The sequence below is a fragment of the Manduca sexta genome, chromosome 17, assembly GCF_014839805.1.
Source record: "Manduca sexta isolate Smith_Timp_Sample1 chromosome 17, JHU_Msex_v1.0, whole genome shotgun sequence".
In the NCBI taxonomy this organism is placed as follows: Eukaryota; Metazoa; Arthropoda; class Insecta; order Lepidoptera; family Sphingidae; genus Manduca; species Manduca sexta.
The window spans coordinates 11,589,373-11,615,625 of record NC_051131.1 but is presented as its reverse complement, the minus strand read 5'-3'; the positions used below and the strand labels follow the sequence as shown (position 1 = coordinate 11,615,625).

The 26,253-nt window shown below is 34.1% G+C and overlaps 1 long non-coding RNA gene across 1 annotated transcript; it reads right to left on the bottom strand.

Annotated features, from left to right (window-relative positions):
- Window positions 1-5,185: 5,185 nt before the first annotated feature.
- LOC115445281 lies at window positions 5,186-26,238 on the bottom strand. The gene is made up of 3 exons (XR_003938810.2): window positions 26,151-26,238; window positions 8,077-8,303; window positions 5,186-5,490 (listed from the first exon to the last, which is right to left on the bottom strand). It is a non-coding gene; the product is annotated as an uncharacterized LOC115445281 (long non-coding RNA).
- Window positions 26,239-26,253: the final 15 nt, after the last annotated feature.

The window sequence follows — 26,253 nt, the reverse complement described above, 5'->3', positions numbered from 1 at the left end:
AAGCTATCTATTCGACAGTTATGAAACATATAGAAGAAAATTAAACATCATATCCCAATATGTTATCGTTACATTAGGTGTTGCAAATTTTAGGATATTATTTCATTAATTTTATTATGAAAGTATCACTAAAATTGTTGATTCTATGTGTCTCCTCCTCAAGTATACATGTTGTTTTTCCAAGTATTTGATAGGCAATTTATTAAGAAACATTTTGATTGTTTAAAATTGTTAAAAGACCTAAAATTAATAATTTAAAGCCTTACTCTCGCGCCACTAATATATGTAATGAATACTCTAGGTCGTTTGCTCAGAAGAGAGCCTTAACTACTAAACAGATTCATAGCGAAAATGGGTCAATCAGAAGTTATTCTTACAAATTGTTTATTTTGATCGCGTAGTTAGCAATTAGCATGGGCGCCGGGAGAGGGGTGCATGTGCACCCCCTCTCCGGAACAAATCACAATAGAAATAACTGAATGACAATGAGAACTATTGACCACAGAGGTTTTATTATTGTTTAGCATAATATACAAATACCTTTGCGATGTTCATTTGAAAAAAAAAAATATTGATGTTATGTAGTAACTACTATAGTGTTCAGATGCAGATGCTGCTCCCTAAAAATAATCTTTGCAGTTAGGATAATGAATTGGAATTTTCTTACATGAATCTAATGAATGGGATATTTTTTTATATTTACTAATGCTTGACATAAAGAGCAATTAAATTAATGGTCTCAGAGCATCCTACTCATTGCAGTTTATATCTTTTTATGTTTTAGTATCTGAGATATAAAACGATCTCTTTTATTATCGCTTGAATCACAGTTTAAGACGTATGTTTCTTGATCCTTGTCGTAACAAGACATTTGATTGAGCGATTGCTTTTTCGTTTTTATGACATTCTATAAATGCATGTTATGATTTTTATAGTGAACTAGTTTAATGTTAGATGAATTATCGCTTGCTTTAAGGGTGAAGAAAACATCGTGAGGAAACTTCCATACCTGAGAAGTTCTTATTAGGAATTTTAAGGGGCTGTGAAGTCTACCATTCCGCACTAGGCCAGCATGGTGGACTAAGGCAAAATCTGTCTTAGTAGTAGAGGAGGCTCGTGCCCAGCAGTGGGACAGTATATACAGTATATAATACAGGGCCGATCTAATTAATGTTAAACGTAGAAATAATAATAATTTTCGGATTTTACTGCGATTTATTATATTTAAATTTTCTCACGACTTTGTCGTTTTGGATTTAATCGTGCAATGCTAAGATTCCAAAGGGACACTTTTTTCATGACTTTGGTGGGTCCGCTGTAAAATAAGGATAGAATATAAAAAAATCATTACAATAAATAAACGTCGAATTTCAAATTATCTGACAAACATATGGGCCTCATTATGTATTGTCACTGTAGAGTATTTTAAGATGTTAACGTGATTTAATTCTCACGGAAATAACTTTCCGCATTACTGAATTAAAAACAGCGCCATCTGTCGACGTATTTAATAAATATCGCACCCATTTATTGTACACTCGCCGACAGATGTTCCTAGAATGCAGATAATTATCTCCTCTCAGAGTCGAGCCTTGATTGGAGATTAAAACAAGGGACGTCAACCCGACAATATCAACTCTAGTCGTGAACACGGCTAATAGAGTGGTACAGTCGCGAACAAAAGGCTGGCGTTTAATATATTATGTATCGAAAGATATTGCAGGCTATTAGTTCTATAAATGCAATTATGAGTTGTAAGGTTAACAATTTATTAGTACCCTTGTGGTCTATATTGCATAAATTGTTTTTTGTAGAGAAAGTAAACAGATCTTATTTTAAACGTTAGTAAAAAATGTAAATTATGTTGTTTAATAAACAACGTATGGATTTCAGCCAATATCAATTGTAGATAAAACCGATAGTTAACATATACTTAATGCTCTAGTGACAGCCGACAAAAAATTGCGTTTAGGTCCAAACCTTCATAACGATGAGAAATAATGAGACAACTACGACACTTCGCTAGCATTAGGACATAAACTTTGAACAAAGGACTCTACGTTTGACAACATAAAGTTAAATTAGTTGTTGCTTAATTCTACCACAGTTTTTTTTATAAAACCTTTTACAATTACGAAATGCCAGTAGGAGTAATGTGTAAATATTTTGAACCTATTTTTAGAAAAACCTCATTTATCAGACGTGGTTCTAAGAACATTTAGTAGAAATATCCGAATGTTTGTAATAAATAAAAATAACACACAACAGCGCACTTTTATTGAGCTCTAAACAAATCGGACGGACGCAAACCAGACAGCAATTTAATAGATAATGGATTCTTATTGCTGAAGTAGTATCGGCTCCCTCTACATAGTGGCAGGCAATAATATTAGTTCGATTCCCAGATCGAACACGCCATCTTTCTTATAATATTATAATATCAGCCATGTATTACACTATGCCACTGCTAGGCACCGTTCTCCTCTACTACTGAGGGGGATTAGGTATAAGTCTACTATGCTGGCCTAGTGCGGATTGATAGATTTCACACACCTTCATAATTCCTATAGAAAACTTCTCAGGTATACAGGTTTCCTCACGATGTTTTTTTCGCCGTTTATAAAGTCTATCTTATACTTATTAATATTAGAAATGCGAAAGTGGGTGAAAAATATATCTTTGTATGTTTGGATGTCCGTTAGAAGTAAACGCAGAAACTGCAGAACGGACGTATCTCCGTGTGCCAAATGTCACCCGAGTCCGTGGATTACCACAGTTTTTATTGCGGTAATTTGCTGCAGTGGGAAATATTTGAATTTTTAAACAGATGTCGCTGGTGTCGTAAATATTATAGTGCTAAAAATAGGTAGTTGGTATAGGGATTACGTATTAATATTTTTAATATTGTTTCTCCTCTAGATACGAAAAGATAAGTAGTAAAAGACGATTATGCCTTGTCAAAATTTTACCTATTTTGATTGCAATATCAAAATCTCGAGCGCCTTTTTAATAATTTTCGTGCCTATCTGTACAAACCTTTACTCTTATTTCTTTTAGACACCGTCGTGAATAACAAACAGATTTGTTCACCAACAATGACTTGTTTGCCGATTCTTAGGAGATATTTACACAAAGCGTTTCTTGTCATCGTACCATTTTGAATCTTCAGCGGGTATCTCGCGTAAATACGCCCCTATTGCTTGCCAACTTAATTGATTTTGCTCTCCGTTTTACAAGGTAATTTTCTTATAATAATTAAACGTGCTGTGTTTTTTTTCCTTGTTCTAAAAAATGGAATGGAATTTTAATTATCAGAATAATATTATACGATAGTTTCCAGTGAATTATTAATGAATACAAAATGCAATGGCTATTGCGAAATGCAACAGTACGCTATCACTTTATATTTTTAATTGACGCTGTGGATGGATGTTACTATCAAAATAAATGCAGTAACTGCTGAACGGATTTCGATGAAATTTGCCCCATGAATAGACCAATATCCTAGCTTAACATTTAGCCTACTTTAATCTTTTGAGTAGACGGGGCTAGGTACCTTCATAGCTCTGGATTGATTTAAAGAGTTTTGAAGGTGGAAAAATTTTTATGCGGACGAAGTCGTCAAACCTTACCAACAAATATGTCTTTATCACTGTTACTGAATTTGTTCGACTAAGCACAATAATTAAATCATTTAAATCTGAAAAGGCATTCCCCGGGTAATGCTGAGTAACGTTAGCAAGTAATTAGTCACGTTAACGTACAGCTTACGCAGCGAGTGTGGAATGACGTATGAGTTACAGAATAAGGACTCAATGACTCCCAAAGGATATAGCAATTGAATTTGAACTTTGTTCAGTGGTTCGTATGTAAGTTATTACAAAGTACTGATATGGCGTGCATGTGTGTGTTTTTAAATAATAAAAAATAATGTAAAATAGTGCTGCTTGCTTTGGGAAAGTTAATTAATTTTTTTTTTACTATTATTTTGTAGACACCGTCTTGAGTTTTTATTAGGTTGTAAAATTGTGTAGTGGCGAACGTGCTTGTAATCTAATTACACAGTAATTTAATTATTAATTTTTACATTTAATCCGATAAATTGCATTTTGCATTTAATGCGAATGAAAATAAACGCTACTTCTTCGAAAGCTCGACAAGACGACGGCTAATTTATATTAATTGTGTCGACTGTCGAGAGGTAATCAATAATCATCTCTCGTCAGTCGACATTTTATTGGACCCCGCTCCACTTACTATCAAGTGCAGTAGAGCCAATTTTCTGTAACCGTATTAAAAACACGACACGCACGCGTGACTATAAAAGTACTGGGGCCCTCTACTTGTGGTGCAACCAACAAGCGCTTTCCATTTAAGGGCTACTTTAGACGCTGCATCAAATCGTTCAAGTTTCCGAAATTAAGGGCACCTTATTGTTTTAACAATGGAGGTGATAAGGTGGTAAGTCTCTCATGTGTGAGAGTCCGCCTGCGTAGGTACCACCGCAATGTCTATGTCTGTCGCCAAGCATTGTGTAGTCATTGTTGTGTTCCGGTTCGAAGAACGCTGTAGATAGTGTAACTACTGAACATAATAATACATCTCATGTTTCAAGATGGCAAACGTTGTGGAATACTAAACAATATTTTGTAATTCAAGTTGTCGAATGGTGTTTGTATTGTTTATGGGTGGTCGTATCGCTTACCATTAGACGAACAGCAAGCTCGTCTCGTCATTCAAAGCAATAAGAAAAACATCCAGCTTGTCCCAGTAGAAACGGACCCTAACGGACTAATAAAAGCGGTTGTAAAAATTTTAACACATTTTAATAAAGGAGTTTATTTTGTGCTGTCCGTGGAGACTTGGCAACGGGCCAACAATCATAAATGGGATTCCAGTTTTGCTTTAAGGGAATGCTTTTGCAGCGGGATTTTGGGTTTGGGTAAGATGATCATCAATACAAAACGTAATTTCTGTGACTGTACTAGATGCGTCTCTGCTTACTCTTTGGGGATGAAACATGGGATTATAGTATTGTATTCCGACGCTGGTAATATTGTGTATCCTTCTGTCCATTGGTTTGTATCCGTATACTACTAGATATAGTTGTTTCCAATATTGCGCCATCTTTATGAGCTGCATGTAAAGTGAAGGTGTTTAAAAATAAAATAAAACAGGCATCAAATATTCCGCTAATATCGTTTACTTTAAAACATGACTGGTAGATAATTTGGGATAATACTTCTATAATAATTTTAGCTAATATTTCTTCCGAAACTGTATCTTCCACCTTACAGTAAATATGACATATTCGAAAAATAATTCCATAATATTTTTTTAAAATATAGCTTCTGAATGATCGCACAACCTATCCATCTCTTTCATAATAATATTAGATAATATACCTTCTGACCTTTAAATCTATCTTCCATCTCCTTTCAACAGGCAAAATAACAATTAAAAACGCTGTTTTTCTTCAAGCGGTAAAACCTGTAAATAAAGTTTCAGATAAATAAATGAGGGCAGTGCAACGTACTCTAACAAAACAATCGTTTTCCAGTCCATGTTTGGAATATCTTTACCGTTATCGTGCTTACGAAAATAGTTTGCGTAAACACTGTCTGCAAATATTATGCTCCAGGCCAACTAAACAGTAAAAATAATGGGAAATTACATTCTATTTTTATATGCAAATAATGGTTTATTGTTTTATTACTTTGTTCTTTGAGTTCTTTGATCACATCGCCCCCAGATCTGGTGATTATTTTTTTTTTGTTGCTTTCATTGACGAAATGAGCTTGCCGTTCGGCTGATGGTAAGCGATATAACCGCCCATAAACAGAAGTAACATCATCCAGCACCTTTAATTACAAAATATTGTTTGGTATTCTACTGCGCACGCCATCCTGAGATATGAGATGTTAAGTCTTATTATGTCCAGTAGTTACACTGGCTACAATGTCCTTTAAACCAGAACGCAAGAGTCACTACATACTGCTGCTTGGTGGCAGACTGTATCGTTGATTACAAGGCAGTGCGGCAATATATTAACTTTCTTATTAGTATACTTTGTTTCCTTGTAACAGAGTGGCGCAGATGTCTTCTGGGCGCAATGTGGTGATTGTATTAGCATTGGAACGAAAACGATATATTTTTCTTTTTAAACGTAATACTGGTTATTGGGAGATATTATTTTCTATATTATCTCTTCTTGAGCTCCTCGATTTTTTTTCTATTCCTAAGAATTTCTAGGATTCTAGAATTATATTCTATTTCTAAATTAGTTTGCAATCCATTCATCATCATCAGCCAGGATGTCAACTGTTGAACATGGGCCTCCCCCAAAAATTTCCAGATCGACCTATTGTAAGCGGCGCTCATCCACCTCCTGCGACTTTTGTTAGGTCATCTGTCCACCCCGTGGGTGGACATCTCACGCTGCGCTAGCCAGTTCGTAGCCTCTTCTCTATAACCTTCTTGCCCCATCGGCCACCAGTTCTGCGAGCTATGTGCCCTTATGCTATGTTTCATCCATGAAGGCTTGAGATTTACAATTATGAACGTTACTAACCTCTTGTATCCCTTTTTTTTCGCGGGGAAAAACGCGTTATCGTTACCATCAAACTTCTTGTATCCCTCTTTTTTTATAAAATGTCATAACTATTGTCAAACACTTTAATGTCATATACCTTAATACTGTTTACTGTTAATGTAAATATTAAACATGAGCATCCTTATCTTGAGTCGCAAATGAGCTTAAGGACAATAAATCGTAGTCTCTGATTTGCGAACAAACACCGCTTAATATTTAGGTTGGTAAAATGTTAAGATAAATGCATTATGTAAATAATCTTATTTTTACTGGTGGTAGATCTCTCATATGTAAGGGTCCGCCTGGGTAGTTACCACCGCAATGTTTATTTCTGCCGCCAAGTAGCAGTGTGTATTTACTGTTGTGTTTAGGTTAGAAGAAAATTGTAGCCAGTGTAACTTCTGAACATAATAAGACTTAATATCTCATGTCTCAGGATGGCGGGCGCAGTGGAATACCAAACAATATACTCGTATGTATATTGTAATTGTTATGGATGGTGCTACTGCTGTTTATAGGCGGTTGTACCGCTCACCATCAGGCGAACAGCAAGCTCGTTTCGTCATTAAAAGCATTAAAAAATAGGAACTAATATTAAAAATACGAAAGTTTGCAAAAGTGTTTGTATGTTTGTTAGAAGTAAACACAATAACAACTGAACGGTTTCGGGTGACATTTACAGAAAGGTAGATAATGTCACATAGCTACTTTTTGATCTGGTGATTTGTTCCCACGGAAAATAATAAAATATTGTAATTTGAATTTGATCGTCGTTCAGTGTTTTAGAATCTTTTGTAGCGTGAAAGGTGTAACGCGTGGGTGAAGCCGCAGGTAACGTCTTAGTTATTAAAAAAATAAGGGAAAGAAAAAAAAAGAAGAGTAATTCCTTTAACTTTTTGGCCTTACTAGGTTAGTAGCTAATTTCGAATTTCGAAACTAAATAACGTAAAAAAACCCTAACCTTACGTAATAAAATAAATAGTAAACACTATTCTGTAAATTAATTGTGTTATTTATACACACATTAGTCGTCTTACATTATGCATTCTCTTCCCGTTGACCTATCATGTTCAGGTAAACACATGACAGGGGCGGAACACATGGTGTTTACGAAGACGTTCCGAATACAAATTCGGTCGCCTTTAGTACCTAATGGAGTGATCTTACAAGACGTATGTATTTACTAGACCACGGGGTAATGATTAAGTGTTGAAGTGATCAATCATGATTAAGTAATGTAGATTCTATAGCAGTTTAGTATAAAAACTAGAGTCTACAGTTTTAAAGCTTACCAGTAATCCTATGATAATGAAATTTGGCTTGCGTAGAGTGAGAAAAGTAATAAATCCAAAATATTTTGCAACTTTCAAATTAAGAACAGGATTTTTTGCATGGTACATTAAATAAGTAAAATCGATATTAAAAATGTTTATCTTATTATTGCCTAAAAGTCTTTTTGAATAAGCGTCGCTTAAAATTCTTACTTTTATATCTCAGTGGAGGCTTTTCCTTCTCTAAATGGTACACGCAGCTGCTTTTATGTTTTCTCTGCCATTTGGCTATTACAATAATTCTCTTTTCCACTCCTATCTAGGAGTATATCTTAAATTAAATTAATTCTTGGGAACCAAATTATAACTGTGGTGTGGCATTCTGCATACCCATTTATTTGAGCTTGATGATATCTGCAACGGTCTGGATGCAGGTGGCGCTGCAAGGTGGAAATTACGAGATAATTATCTTCTGGAATATTCCATTCCACAAAATTAAACAAGGAATATTTATTTGTTTCATTAGATGTGGACGTTGGCTTTCAAACTTCCTTGTTTGAAGAAAATTGTTTTTATTCACGAGTTATTTCTGTATATTAGTTTATCAATAAAAAATTTCATGGGAATTAAATCGAACCGTTACATTGTAATCGACTTTATGAGAAATATCACAGCTATGAAGAGTCATTTTGACATTGCGTTACTAAATGAAACCACATAAGTATTTATCTTCTTGGAAATAACACTTTGCAATAAGTTAGTCGAGCCGTAGATGTAAAATAAAAAAGTGTAAGTTTTGAAAAAAAAAATATTAATGAAAAGTAATTTTAATTTTACCCGCCCTAATGTCACTACTTATTACTCTAAGAGGATTCACGAAGTAGCAACATCATACTTTCCGTCAGAAATACACTCACACACGTGCCATTTTCGATTTAAACTAACAAATGATCAAAAAATTAGAAAAATAAAACTAGGAGTTTTGGTGAAAATATAGGTTATTTATGGATGATTTTTGGCACAATGCACAATGGCGAGTAGGTGGTTGCATTTAGTAACACAATGTCAAAATGACCCTGCATATTATGAATATATTGTACATGTTTAAGCTCACGTATTTACCGTTGAAGGGATACACAGAAGTGCATCATTACACTCAGGGCCCTTATTCTGTATGATAGTGTAAACGCGTAACGCGGCCGTGTCATGTTATCTTCGAGAAATGTGTGTGGAATGGTATTCTGTAAGCCAAATTTCTATAGTCCTAAACATGATGCGTTGTGTTACGTGCTTGTTGCACACTGTCAAAATAACGTGCGGGATAGAGAATAAGGCCCCAGCCCGTCAAATCTTTATGCATCCTGTGTTATAAGGAAAACTCCATATATAAAAATATAGCAAATTCCATGGAACTTCTACCTTTTTAAATATAAAATATCCGCTTAAATACTGACAAAGGTATTTTTATGGGGAAGAATCATCATGGCAAAGATTAAGGAAAATCGTTCCTTTCGCATAATTTGTTACATGTCTAAAATTGTTATTGATGGCCTCAGTACTATCATTAATTATTAAGGTTTAGATATAATTTTTAAAGAAAGTTTAATAGAAAAAGATTTGAGCAAGTCACCAAACATTTATTGTAAGAAATAAACATTGTTATTTACGTTTATGTTTTGATTTAAACTTTATGTCTAGACATTCTGTAATTAATATTGGCGGCGGTCTAGGTTTCAAATAGTTTTTATTGACAGATCTATAAGTAGGAGTAAAAGTCCATATCCATATTATATTTATTATAAAACAAAATCCCCCGTCGCGTCCATTTGTTTGAACGAGATAAACTCAAAAATTACGGAAGGGATTTTGTTCGTTTAGTTTGAGATCTTGGGAAGGACATGGGCTAGTTTTCATTCAGGAAAAATATAAAGCGGGACTTTCATCCCGGGAAAATAAAAAACGTGAATTTTCCCCGATTTTTTTCACGCGGGAAATGCTGCGAACAAACTTAGTTTCAGCATAAGTTTTAAAGTAATAGTAACAGAAACCTGGATAAACTCTCAAAGTATTAGAACGATTTAAAACGGTAACACATTTTCAAACTTTCGCATTTCTTAGTAAAGAACTTTATTACGTCTCAATAAGATTACGATTTGTTTGAAGTTTATTAGTTTGTAATCTGTTATATAAAGAGACAAGAGGAGACCAGCGAGTGGTGTTCCGTGACGTATCTTAGATCGCCTCTGCGTTCGCCGAAATTGCTTATTAATAGATCAACAACGTATCGAGATTTTCATGAAAGTTATGTGATTATTGAATTTGTTAGCATTAACGATCATTTTATATATATGTAGTTGTAGGATATTAAAATAAAACTATTTTCGGATTATATTATAATTCATTCTCACGTTTCGAAGACTGACTTATGTCTAACATTCGCGTAAAAATAAAAAATCATTTTATAGGATCTTTTAGAGATTAATTTATTTAAGAATTAGTAAGTATTGCCATCAAAATAAGTAGTTGAAAAAATTCGAAACTTCGAATCGTGTATATACTTTTGTGTGTAAAAATCACTTTTACTTCACCGAAACAAAGTAAAAGGGATTTACTTTTCTTCACACAAATACTAAAACATACTTGCAAAATTTATTTATTAGTGAGATTAAAATATTCACATAAATAAAAATACAACACGCTTTTTTTATACTGGAGCTTTATAATACGCAGGCGCAAACATATGTACATAAGAAACAAAAGCGGCGATAGTCTAGCTGGGTGTGGAACGGACTGCCAAGACGAATGTCCGCAGGTTCAAATCCCAAGGGCACACACCTCTGACTTTTCTAAAATCATGTGTGTATTCTTTGTGAATTTATCGTTCGCTTTAACGGTGAAGGAAAACATCGTGAGGAAACCTGCACACCTGAGAAGTTCTCTACAGGAATTTCGAAGGTGTGTGAAGTCTACCAATCCGCACTAGGCCAGCGTGGTGGACTGGGGCCTAATTTCCTCTCAGTAGTAGAGGAGGCCCGTGCTCAGTAGTGGGCAAGTATATAATACGGGGCTGATATTATTATTTATTATTAAATATATGTATTAAATACATACCGACAAAATAATAAAATGATGCAAAATGTAGCATGCAGGCTGGTTGAACGCTGTTCCTTTTTCAAATATTGTAACGCATTTTTGTTCCATCGAATTTCAAATCACAACGATTCTAAAGAAGTTTCACTTTAAATAAAACCTATTATCGTGTATAGGCTGAATTTATAAATATGTTTTATTATTTTTTTGGTTGAGTGTACAATGGCATCATATAATGTATTTTTATTTCGCATTAACTTTGCTTAAATGTATTTATTACGAAGTTACGAGACGTCGTATGACTATTTATGTGCACTTAGCATATCCGATAAATTTTACTGTAAAATATACGACAACAAAAAAACAAAATCAATACGTTTACGGCATGTTAATAAGTATCCTATATAAAAAACCTTTATATTTATTTTAAGTATTGGGCCAGCAACTGTTCTATAAGATCTTTTTTATTTGCAACGATTTAACTAGGTTGGACGATATCGTCAAAATTGACGAAGATTAAGAATAGATTAAATAAAATCATTTGCCCGTTGATTTTCATCTTTATAGATTTTTGCTTGACATGTTTAGATACAGTCATGGATGACAACTAGTGAATTTTATGTTGTAGCTAGCATTACACATGACTCCGGTTGAAATATTTTTCCCGGGATAAAATTCCTCTTACTTTTCCGGGACAAGAAGTAGCCTACGTCCTTTCGATGGTCCAAGCTTACTCCCTACCGAATTTTAAGAAAATCGGTCACAAGTTTATCCTTGAAAGCGTAACAGACAGATAGTTACTTTCGCATTTATAATATGCAACCTTTTGGTCCCAACTTCGCTCGGGTGAAAGAGTTTTTCCGGGTTTTAAGTTTTGCTACATATTTTCTCGGGATAAAAGTAGCCTTCAAATTTTAACGAAATCTATCCGATAGTTTTGGAGTTTATCGCGTTTAGAAAGACGCGGCGCGGGGACTTTGTTTTTAACCAACTTCAAATAAAGGAGGAGGTTACCAATTCGACGTAAATGTTTTTTTTTTTTTATATATAAGGAAGAAAGGATTAAATGCCTTTCGGTAGGACTTTCTATTATTGACTAAAGATTTCTGGCTGTATATGTTAGGAATGGGATATGTGGGAGAGTAATAACGCCCTTAGAATTTATAAACTGGATAGTTTATTTACTATTAGCAGAGGTTACGCTACATCGGATGTATAACAGTAACAGCCACTGCGAAGGCCATTTTCTTCTTCTTGTCATTTTGCCATCGTTATGGAAATCCCAATGACGTACAAAATTAGCCAGCTTAATTGATATAATATGAAACCTTCGACAGTATAGCAATTACTAGATGGAGATTCACTTCACTTATTTTCATGATAACTCTCTTTCTATTACAGAAAACACCTAAAATTCAAATCACGTTACTTCATTACAACCGCATCTTATACATTATTAAGATACGTATCTACGAAGTGACACCTTTTTCCTTTTCAGGGGCAAGCAGAGATGTGATATTTTGCCAGCTATGTTAGGTGCTACAATTACAATAAGAGCGCTAATTTATTGCAATTACTAGCAATTTCAGACTGAATGATATCGAATAATAATAATATCACTTTAACATCAAAATACTACATTCAAATAAATAAATGAAAACATTCGAATAAAAGCAACGTTTTGTAAAAACTCGAATGGTGATGTAAAAAGTAAACCAATTGTTTAAACAAATTAAATGCTCAGAGTGGGTAATAACCAATGAACCGTGAATGGCAATCAAAGTATCGTCTCTAGGGTTGTAATCATTCGAATTATTGAAATGTCTAGACATTTAAATATGAATGTGAAATCGAATTATTTCGATACATGACTTTTATATCAAATCAATTAAATTGATAGTCAAAGTAATTATGACGATTTTTGTGGATGTTAGGTATTCAGAATTTTTATTCGTTTATATTTTGTATTCGGACAACCTTTGTTTTTGCAAATAATGCTTTATCGGTATCATCATTTGGTAAGTGGGACGGTTATGTTGGTTTCACCCGTCTTACGGCCCAATGTCGAACAACCCTAAGTACTGTTTATTTTGAACAACGCGCACAATATGACTGGACCTTCAATTTTATTTACAAAACCAATTGTTATTTATTCCTTTTTGTTTTCCATATATTTTTTCTCACAATCCCGTTGGATGTTTTGTACTAAAGTGAATTTACTTTTAGATTTACCGCTGATCGAATTGATTCATAGATAATTTTTTTTTCAAAATAATTATTTTTAAGTGTTTATTCTTAAAGCGACAGTATTGTAATATTTAACAATTGTTATATCCCCTTATAATAATACTAGCGACCCGCCCCGGCTTCGCACGGGTGCAATGCTGACTATTTAATGGATGTTATTATTATACATATAAACCTTCCTCTTGAATCACTCTATCTATTAAAAAAAACTGCATCAAAATCCGTTGCGTAGTTTTAAAGATTTCAGCAAGATTAATTCTGAAACAAATCATCACTTATTCTCGAATCGAATTCTTACACTGAGCCATTATTTACAAGTGCAATAATTTTGTTTACATCTTTTACAAGGCGGGAGTGACATTTTTTTGTTAAAAATATATTTCCAAAAATGTCACAATTCTTGTTGGTATTGACGGTGTAATTATAAAGCGTGACCTTAAATTAATTTGAGGTAAGGGCGAGGTCACATTGCCAGTTAATTTTGCGAAATAATGCACCGGTACATACAGGTTATTGAATTGACATTGACAGCTTCCGTAGCTTGGTGAGTTTGTGACTTACAATGAGATCTAATTTGATTCTCGGAACGGGATTTTTAATATAAGATATTTTTCGAAAATATAGTTAAATCGCAATAGATATAGGTGGTTAGTTGTTTTTTTATAAGATGCAAATGGTTTTGTTTTAGATTTAATTAAAAATACTTTTATGTTGACCACAAATCGCTTGTGTGGCGGTTTTTTATTTAAATCCCCAGAGGTTTTGAAACTTTGAAGGGACAATTCGTATTTTTAAGGATTAAATAAGGATCCGCAATCTTCTCTAATTTTAGTTAAAATCTGCTCTAAAGATACTAGGTTTTGGACTTTAATTAACTAATTGCGTAGATGAGGAAACTTAAGTCCCAAGATATTTCACTAAAAAATTACCAACAATTGTGTTTTCATGTGATCACCATTTTTAGTATACATTGTTATACCATGAATTTGTGTATTAGGTAGTCAATGATTTTAATTGTGACGATCTAAGCGTTTAGCAAAGTTACTTTAGCTCATAGTTGAGATATTTTTTCATATTTATATGCAGACCACAAACTATATACTTGGGCTTTATCAATAAACCTGGATACATTAGATTTGATAGGCTGACAAGAGATGACTAACCCTTGGCAGTCGACACAATTATGCCGGCCTGTTGGAGCCGGATATATACAGGTTGATCCCGGAACGCGACACACTTACGTCAGCCGCTATGGCGGCTGGCTTCACGCCGAAGGGATAGGCAGAGGCGCAACAAGTGCTCGTACTTTTCGCCATGTGTATTCCATCCCATAATGTGATAGGAAGTGAGTCTCTTGCCATATTAGGCAAAAAACCACACTTCGGGCTGATACTGTGTAGAAAAACCTAATATCACTGCCCGACCTGGGGATCGAACCTCAGCACTGGAGTCGTACCATAATACAACTACTCCATCGAAGTAGTCATGAATTAACATGGGAATTATTATGTTAAGATAAGTCATAAAATTCTATTTAGGTATTTTCGGGAGAATATGAATGCATAATATTGTGTATATTTAAAGTGAAATGAACAATAATGTATGCGGTAACACAAATATCATATGACACACAGCACACAGCGCGAGTGATGTAATTAACAAAACACATGAGAATGAGACAGCATTTTGGCACGTGCCACTATCTCTCGCTTTCTAAGCTGATCAGCTACGTCTGTTTTTGCGAGTTCATTTAAAAACAAATTTTGTTAGAAAACACATTGTATTCTAACAACATTTGTATCGTTTTAATCCAATAAAAAATTGGGGATATAAAATATATCCTACCACCAGCAGCATGTGTACTTCAGACGCTAAGCAGCATCTTGCAATGTCTTATTCTGATCTGACAGACATTGTAGCCAATGTTCATCAGCCATTTGAAGTTTCATAACGCTAATTTTTCCATTTATTTATATATCCTATTTATACTTACACCACAATGGCGTTCAATCGCAAAATGTCGCGAACTCTCGGCGTAATCTCAAATTAATTATCTCAGAATTGATGTTTGCAGAACATTCGCCAGTTATTACGATACCGTCTTCGGTGAGATGAATATTTATATCGACAACCGTTGGCCCGCCTGGCTGGGCATTAATTAGAAAACACCCGGCAACTTATTAACCGAGATACCGTAGGTTGCAAATTTCGGCAATATTTACCTAAATATCTTGGCGTAGATGTGTGATCGGTTTTCACAGCCAAAAACCGTTTTTCAGAATCGCTTTTTGGGTCGACCTAATTATCAAACAAGAAATGGTTATTCCCGCCAGATGACACTTTCATTCCACCTCGCTTACTATCAGATGCAGTTGGGTGACTTTGCCACGTATGTATAAAAGTGGGTTGTCTCATGATATATAATTACTGTCCTCCATAAACTCTATAATTGGTACCATATAGACGTAATTCTAAATTCTGATGGTGTTATAGCCATCGGCAGTCCGTGGAGAACTGCGCTCAGGGCAACGGCGCGGCGTATTGATGGAATGATTGCTAGATCAGGCAATCTTCGTCTCTCGCATTCCATCCTCTCTTTGTGGCCATCCTGAGCCGAAGAACGCAACCCGTTACAGGGTTGCCTTCACCTATTTTCAAAGGGTTGTGAGTGCCTAAAGCGCTCACCTGAAAGTCCGTGTGGTTACGAAAGCCGATTTGCGTCTGGCTACTGGCCGTTAGGTCAGTTAAAAATAAGCCTTCCGCAAACAGCAAAAGGCCCACCAACTAGATCAAGTTGTTTGTAGACATCTATACTGTTTGCAAGCAAATTAAGCAATATAGGTTGCTTGGATCGTTATTAAATGGTATGAAAATCTAATGAAGATAATTATTTATTAAACACACGAAATAAACGCAGTATTAGTACAGAAAATGCTGTTACAATACTCTTATCAGTACTAAGGATTTGTTGCATAAGCTAAGGATAAAATAGTGGTAAATTAAATGTAATTTGTAATATTTTTTTATTTATAACTAGCTATTACTTGCGGTTCCGCTCGCGTGAAAATATAATCACCTTCATAAACTTATACTTTTATAATTAGTAGGATCATCATAATCATCAGCCTATATTTTACTCCACAGCTGGACATACTCCTCAAACACGCGCCATTTCACTCTAATTTAACATTATTTATATATTTCATTTAGTAGATTAGTAGAATTAAAATATTAATTTCGTCATTTACCGAATGTGTCAAACAAAACGCGATGGGTGTGGAAATATTTAAAAATCTGTTGAAAGGCGCATTACATGAGTGGCTTCCCCGGTAATGGACAGAAATAAGCTTACGGTGTTAATCCCATCGAAAATATGTGACAAGGGACAGAGTTCGCGACAAAATATATGGGGCTATGTATTTGTCGGCGAAGGAACTAAGATTTATGGATGTAAATATGCGTCGGAGTATTTTTTTTAAATCAGTAAGGCAAAGTCAATAATTTTGTGTCCGATATGGCAATAGACTCGCCCCCTATCACGAGAAGAACACACTCTCACCTTTTCAAAAGGGGTAGGCAGAGGCGCAACTAATGCGGCGATTTTCATTTTTCGTGAACATGTTGCTATATCGGGTACAAATTCCAGAGTCCGTGTTTTACTGACCAGATACTCTCAATATCACTGCCAGGCCCGGGATTCGAATTCAAGACTACAGGGCGAATGTCGTATCGCGTACGTTATACAACTAAGCCATCAAGACAGTCTTTATATAAACAATTCTATACCTTTTTCCAGATTGTGTGCTTAAATTATTTAAGTCGTTTTTACTACGAAACGCTAATGAGTTACAAAAAATACTTTGTTAAACTGACATAATAAACTTTAGTTTGTTTCAGTGTTTTATGTAACTGCTTTGCTGGGGGATAGCGTATCATTCCACATTTAATGCTATGACACTACAACTTTGTCTAACAAAATGTTACCTGAACAGAGTACTTACAAAAATTCCATTTCGACGATGCAAATGTTATAAATAACAATGTTTATTGATGATTTTGTACGCTGCGTGGTAGTTTGTTTTACATATCGAGATCCTAAAAGGGCGATTTCCTTAAGTACAGTGGCGGATTAACCTGCTAACATTTAAAATTTTATTTACATGCTTGTTCTAGTTATTTTAGTTTTAAAGCCAAACTCCTGAATTGATTTTGATAAATGCGACCAATTTAGATGCATTTTCTTTTAAGTAAAAAAATATTTTTTTAATATACCTATGTCGAACTGACAACCACCGCCATTTTTTTAAGAAGGTTAATAAGTGACAACTCGCTTTGTCCCATATAGTTTCCAAATATTTTTTTCTTATAACTTAAGGTGGTGTCCAAAAATATACTCTGCATATAAAACTCCTGGGGTATAAAACATATTATTTATCTATGATATAGAGATGTATTTTTTTATATACTGATTCCAAATGACTAGGTTGAATAAATTAGTCCTTTTAAAACTTAAAAGCCCCTTTGACACATAAACCGATAAAAATGGTTGCCAATTTCTCGTATATTGGGCAGGCCGCAGTGGCTTTGCACGCGCGATTAACTTTTTTATTAATACCCAACGGCCGGTGAGGCTTTGACGCGATATCAGTCAGCTAGGATGATCACGGCTAATCCACTTCGCAACTTCATACCCATGCCTGAATTTATGGAAATGGGTGTTTTGATTTGGTGTTTGTGATAAAAAGTAATGGAAAATCGAATCTTAACCCATTTACCAGCGGAATGTTTGCCGGCAAACATGACAGCTACATGACATTACGTGTGTCACGGGAATATAAACTTATTATATACCACATAACAAGGTTATTTTTCCGTGACACGCGTAATGTCATGCAACTGTCATGTAACTGTCATGTTTGCCGGCAAACATTCCGATGGTAAATGGGTTAAACTAGGTATATTGCGCGATGTCCATGATTAGCACGGAGTAGATGTTGATGGTGTTATTTAGGTATGTTTTGATAGTTTTACACTATTCCTTTTTATTATTTTATTGATTGCTTTGAATGACGAGATGAGCTTTCTATTCGTCTGATGGTAAGCGATACGACCGCCCACAATTTTATAAAACACCATCAATCGCCTTGAATTACAAGTATTGTTCGGTATTTCACTGCGTTCGCTATCTCTTGAGACATGAGATGTTAAGTCTTATTATGTCCAGTAGTTACACTGGCTACAATGTTATTCAAACCGGAACACAAGTAACTACACACTGCTGTTTGGCGGCAGAAATAGACATTATGGTGGTACCTACCTAAGCGGACTCTCACATAAGAAATCTACCACCAGTCATTTGAAAATATTTCTCACGTAACTGAATTTATCTAAAAACCTATGTTTTGATCCCACCTTCGCCTACACTCTACGCGAAAGATATTTTCAAAGTTTATTTACTATATAGCCTATATTTGCTCCAACTTTTGTTAGGTTACCCAAATATCTTCAAGTAATATACCTAATCTAGAAATAAACTCAGCAAATTTCAGCTCTAAATAACTTATCTAAATTTATAGCAATATTTGTAAATCATAAAACGATATCCAACTTCCCAAGTGGCTTTTAAGATGATCCGAAACAAACTTCGTGGTACAATACTCATTAGTATACGATTTAACATAACTCTGGGGTGCGAAACTTTCCACATAAATAAGGATTGTGAGAATTTCGATAAGTTTTAAACTGTTATAAAAACATGGATTATCGATTCATTGTTAGTGTTGTAAATTATCGTTTATTCTAACTAAGTTACGACCGCGAAAGAATCGTGTAAAGTTTGTGAAAAAAAATATTCATGTCAGTTCATTTTGATATAATTTATTTAGTAACACAAACACATTTAAAAACCAACCGCTACAAAAGGAAGTGATTCAAGACTATTGACTCTTTGTTAATCTTCTATTTGTCGCTTATTAATTATGATAAATAAAACACAAAGAAAGAAAAAATTGTGAAAATACATATGTTCATGTTAAGTTGTTGTGATATTTTAAGTAACTCATCGCCCATTTAAAAACAATATGTTACAAAATGAACATTTTCAAGACTTTTTTTTATTCATTCTATAGTTTTTGGTTACATTTTCAATAAAATTAGATTGATAACTCAATTCTTGTAAATATTTTTTAGGGATTTTCCTTACAGGTGCGAAATATAATTGAAATTAAAAATATTACTGCATTTCATATTTTATCCGTGGATCATTTTGTAACTTTTGTATCTAAATTCATCAATATGAAATTACGATTTTATATAATATGATTAATAAACCATAAGAATTTTTCAAGGCATGTGATGTCTGCAAATCTGCACTAAACCTGCATGGGGGACTAAGGCCTAATCCTTCTCAGTAGTAGAGGAGGCGGTTGCCCACTATTGGGACAATATATAATACAGGGCTGATATTATTAATCATACTCACAAATCTATACTTATTGATTGACCATAATTCGAAGATACCAATTGTAATAATGTCCAATAATTCATTAAAATGTTGAACCCGTGTTAGATATATTTGTTAACAACCGCGATGAATTTATGAGCTCTCAACTTGAAATATGTAGAGTCAGCATAAAAAATAATGTATAATACAAGCATAAATTAAATTCTGAAACTTCTTAAGAATATTATGTCATTAAGGAAATTGTATAGACAATCTATTGTTGACAGTGGCCCGTTATTGGTTGTAGGTGCCTCATATGTGAGAGTCCGTCTGGGTAGGTACCACTGCAATGTCTATTTCTGCCGCCAAGCAGCAGTGTGTAGTCACTTGTGTTCCGGTTTGAAAAACATTGTAACCAGTGTCTCTACTGGACATAATAAGACTTTACATTTAAAGTCCCAGGATGGCGAGAGCAGTGGAATACCAAATAATACTTTGTAATTTAAGTTGTTGGATGGTGTTTCTACTGTTTATGGGCGGTCGTATCGCTCACCATTAGGAGAACAGCAAGCTCGTCTCATCATTCAAAGCATTAAGAAAAAAAACTCAAAGGCGAATATCGACAAAGGAAAATTGGTATAATTAAATTGCTGAACATAAAATATTGTAAATCTTTTTTGTAGTGTCATTATATCTTTTAGATAACTGTACGTTAATCAAGTAATAGCTTGGAGTACAAAACATCAGTATAATTAATATATCTGAAAGGCATTACACATGAATTAATTAAATCGTGTATGCCATTATGAAATAAGTTTTTGTAACGTTAGCAAAATGTAATACTTGACGCAGTGTTTCGTTGTGCTTAATCAGCGTTTTTGCTAACCCTACACGCTGGGGTGGAATCGACAAAATTAATTCATTGTTTGTCACGTAGTTGTGTTTGCGTTTTCTTTGTGACTTTTATTATGTTAGAACTATGTTTTACACGCGACTTTCTGTGTATTGAGTTAAGTCTTATATAAAGTAGGAGTTTATTTATAATGTTTTAGTTAGGATAATATATTTTATTGTTTTAAATAAGTAGGTACAAAACGATTTGAAAAATTACAATCTTATTCCTGTTAGAATTTGAAGTGCAAAAATAATTTATTTTTATATTAGTTTTATTATTACCACCTACATATTACATTTTGTACGAAGCGATAAAATTTTCCTATTAAAACTTGCAGCCGAAAATTCAGATCGAGTGTTGTAAAAGTTTTAATCGGATGAATTAATTTACTACCGACCGTTGTTTGGTTTTGCTCTCTTACTAATGAATCTAATTTTTACGATGCTAAGGCAGCATTTACATTGAAAGATGCAAGTTTTGTTTGATTATGGCCTGTTTCATAGTATTCAAGGACATTACAACCGCCAGTTAACGAATAAGAGGTAGGCACTGTTTCACAAGTTTCAAGTAAATTTTATTAGACAGTTATCATATTAAACAGCTAATATAGGTAATATTTAATTTATTGTAATTTGATTAGCTTTTTTTGTGGCTGACTGTACATACCGCAATTCATTAAGTAGATCTTACATAACTCATTATATCTACAATTAGTCAAAACAACTATTGAGGGCCAAAGACAAAACTATTTATGATTTTGCAGTCAAAACATAACCGTCAACCAGTTTGTTTTGATTTAAAAATTCTTAATAGATTATTTAGTATGATTGCGTTCATCGGTTAGGTTAAGAATTTTCTTACTGAGCTTTTACGGTGTTATTACAAAAAAGTTAAATACGCGATGAACATGTGACTAGAAATACGCCAAAGGAGAATGTAATGTACCGCTCCCCCCCCCCCACACACTAGCACGCTGGAGTAATTTCTCTCGGATTGAAGATGTCTATGGGCGGCTGAGAAAGCTTGCCAGCGGGTAATGGGTTTGCTCATTTTCACCTAACCTGCGCACAAATTCTGTACGACTTCGACCATTTTTATATTCAAATTCTGTGTGATACCTAATTATCTTACGGTATAGCTACCTTATTTAAGATTTTTTTCGGTATTGGATACTAATTAAAATTTGTACAAAGTATTGATTAATTTTCTGCCTTATTAGGAAATACTTTATATGGTAGATGATTACTTTTTTAAAATATATGAATAAAAATTGTAGGTCATCCAAAAACGAATGGAAAAAGAATTTTCAAAATCCTCACAATAACAAGTTAGTAAGAATCTGATGGAAAGGGTAGCTACCAAATAACAGTAACAACAAACTGTGTCGTCATCGGCTATTAGGCTACGTAGGTGAGAAAGAGATAGCGCGATCGCCACGCTCCCATTTTTGTTCACATTAACTCAGATATGAATATCTGCTTTATTTTTTAACCAATTTTTATGCTAATTTCACAGAAATAATTATTTTTCGTTTTATTTCTGTTACACATGGAATAATGGACAAAATCAAACCTAAAAAATTAGCCTCTTATAAATTGCTCTTAATTAAAATTCATGAAACATTTTAAACGATTGAATTCGTATGACCGATTTCCTTATACTCGTATGGTTGCTTTTCGCTTTGAAATTGCCTGTGTAGTGTGTAGTGGAACTAATGCCTAGTTTCAGAACGTTATTATGAAATGAAAAACCAGTATTTCGGATAAAACAAAAGCTTGGATGAGTGTTTCAGATTACTTTAAACATTTATTTTAAGCGAAATTTTCCTTTTTGTCGGTGCAGTTTGCTGGCGTATGCTTTTGTGCCTTTTTTATATTGCAATATGTTAATTTATTTTCTGCATACCATTTCATCTTGTTTTGAAGTATTTTTACAGCAATATCATATTTTCCCTAGGTAGTTATATTAGTGGCGTAGTTATATTAAGGTACGACTGCAGTGAGGTCTCAGGTTTGATCGCTGGTTCGGGAAAAGTGATATTGGATTTTTCTACTCAGTATTAGCTCGGAGTCTGGAATTTGTGATTGAATTGGCGTTAGGCTGACCGCCTATCACATCATAGGACGGAATATGAACGACGAAAAGTGGGTGCACGAGTTGCGTCTCTGCCTACCCCTTCGGGAACAAAAGGTATGTGTATTCAGTTTACGTCAGGGTTTGCTGAAGTCGGTCTTTCTAAAACGTTGAACGCTAATTTACCACTGCCTCATGACCCAATTATATTTTCTAATCAGCCTTCGACGAGTTGACTGCTCATCCGATGGTGATCGATCCTCGCCCGCGGACGTCGCCAAGCTTAGCGTGAAATTCTTTTTTTAAACCCACGTACACAGTTAAAATACAAATACATAATATAGTTTCATTAATTAATGTATCGAAATGAAACAACCGCTAGAATTAACAGAGAACGAGAAACAAACAAACCATTACTCTTTACTTCAGGATAATAATCACATGATTAACAACATAGAAACGTTAAATCACACAAACTGCCGTTGGAGGTAAATAATATGATTCCGCATTCGGGGACAACGCAAATGCATGACTTTGTTCAAATATTGTTAATAGTGGCACATGACTAGATACCACGGTAGCTCCATGTTTGGAGAACTGATAACATCGTGAGTAATAATTAGTTTACATCTATTTGCCAGATGCCAAGTTTATGTTAAGGTGCATCGAACCTTTATATTGCCTATATCACACACACTTATGCCTTTTATCCCCGATCTATCCCTTTTATTTTTAAGGGGTAGGCAAAGACGATTGGTGGTCTGAATTTTCGCCGTGTGTATTCCGTCCCATGATGTGATAGGGGACGAGTTTATCGCTATATCGAGCATAAATTCCAGACTCCGGTTATCTATTATTTCGATTTATTACCTATAGCTTTTTTTATTTTAGATAGACAATTTTTGGGAAATTTAGACATTTTAGGCACTCCACACACATTAGCTACTAAATGCTAACACCAGATAAAATGATGAGAACCCAAATATCACCTTATTGTAATTTTTACGGTGTTAATCAAAGTACATGAATTAGATTACTTTGTTTGATATCAAAGAAGGAATATAATGAAATAACTGATAAAATAACATCTTTGTCTCAGGGTGACACGCATGTTTGCTATTCAATGTGTAATGTAATTAAAAAATGGATTGAAATTGTACTTTTTGTATGTGCATAGTAAAGTGACCCTTCTGCTCCTGATGGTAAGTGAAGTGGGTCCAATATAATGAGGACTGACGAAACATCTTTCGTTAGGGGTAATCATCATTACCCCTCGGCTGTCGACACAATTATGCCGGCCTGTTAGAACCAGATATAGACAGGCTCATTCCGGAACGCGACACTTACGTGGGCCACTATGGCGGGTTTTAACACCTTGTGTACGGTGGTCGTTATACGGGTGGATATAAATATGTCCACCAGCAATTAAGTACTTATCAATTCTACAAATAATAATATTGTATTTCTTCATTTGATAATCCTAAGATTTGGTTTTTGTAGGTAACTGCATTTTAGCTAGCAGACGAGATATCTGGTCCCTACCATCAGCATTGCACTCACCAAAGACATTTATTTGTACGCAACGAACTTTTGCTTGTATTTCCGTCCGCATAGAAAACCTTTCCCGGTATAAAAGTAGTGGAAATATTAATCCAAAATTTATGTTTGTATTAAACTGCCTTATGTTTGCCTGGTCCGAACACAGCCCTAAGGTCCTCTGGGTTCGATTCCTGGGTGGGGCAAAATGATATTGAGTTTTTCTGCTCTGTATCAGATTGGAGTGTAGAATTTATGCCCGATATGGCGATAGGCTCGCCTCCTTTAACATCATGGGACGGAACACACATATCAAACAGTGCATCTAGTTGCATCTCTGCCTGCCTCTTTATTGTATTAAACTTCATAATATAAAGCATAGAAAGAAACAAGATTTTAAACCATTTAACTCAAGAAGGCATCAGGAAAGTCGTATACAAATCGATTTCCAATACATTGCGATTCGGGGACTAAATATACCTTCTTAAGTAAAGTAGGAAGATTATTATGACGCTAGATTTCACGGGTCGCTCGTACTGCAAACTTACGATAACCTTTTTAGTGCTATGAAACACCCTATCCACGTTTATGTTCTTTTGTGATAGCTTCGGATTATTTTTCTTTAAAAAATCAACACTAACCTAATCGGAGATATGAATTAGTGTAAGTAGTATATTGTTCGGTCTTATTTTAAATAGTTTTATTGAAAATAAAAAAAAATATTATGGTAGTTGATTAAAATGTTATTTATTATAAGTTTATGAGTTATTACAATCGGGCGTATGGGTTAATTTTCGACACATACTCATACTAGTATTGGGCAAAAAGGAATTTAATTACAAATTTACAATTACGATTACAAATTACACGGAAAAATAATTCTAAATTCGATTAAAGATTACTCGCTTAATTTATTGATTTAACTATATTTCTGTTTAATGTAATCACACATAATGAGATAAATGATCGCTGATCTTGACCAATAAAATGTAAACATTAGGATAAACACATATTAAGTTAAGATTCGTAGTTTAAAAGTAAGAGCTTCACGGAACAGAAGTGAATAAAAACAAACATCCTAACCTGATAGATATGCATTCTCAATAATACAGTACAAGAACATAAAATTAAATATGGTGGTTGTAAAGAATCTATTTTGTAATACTTACCTCCTTTTTGTTATGCTTAGGCTGAATAACACCCGTGCCATTGTCGCCAACAAAAATGGCGGGAATTTCGCTAGTGTCGATGGATGACTATTAATAATATTTGACATTATTCTAAAAAGCCAATTCGTAATGTATTAAAGGTGTAAGTGGCGTTCTTGTGAAATGTTATGTATGTTATTAATTTGTATTAATAATATAATACAGAGATTTTGGTGTTCATAATTCGGCATTTCTCAAGGGACAAAAAATAAATGGCGAGAAGTGGGCACATTAGTTCCGATTCTGTCTACCTCTTCGGGATATAAAGCGTATATGCCTGAGTAAAATTTCGTAGGGAGGCGAAACTCATCTTTTTGCGCGGTAAACATAAATTATATCAAATAACGTGTGCCTCAGTTCCAAAAAAAATTTTGTTACGTTGTTTGACATCGTGCGTTTGTTTTTTTTTTAAATAATATATAAAATTTCCTTATATACAGCGTACATGGTATTTTTGTAGTTAATTACCTTTTTTTTTGATAAATAGAGACTATTGTCCCAATTTTTATCCTTTTTTTATTTGAATATAATTTAATTCTAAGTAATTATAATTTATTGGGTTGTAAACGAACATTAAAGAATATTTCACCTGTCTCTAAAGAGGTAGGCAAAGACATTTTTATTTATAAAATTAACAAGATATTATAACTAGTACATAGAGATCGATTGAATATTTGTAAAATGTAAAAATAGATCTGCAATTATAAAAAAAATATCGCCTCAAATCATGAAATAATGGATCACAATCAATTAAAAAAATGCGCATAAAATAATATCACACATCAATATAACATACCCGTAACACGCGCAATCATCGACCTAAAAACAAATAGGTTCGCACTTTGCAAAACTCACGTCACTTGCTAAGGCTTAACAAATATTAAAAACTGACGCGTCTT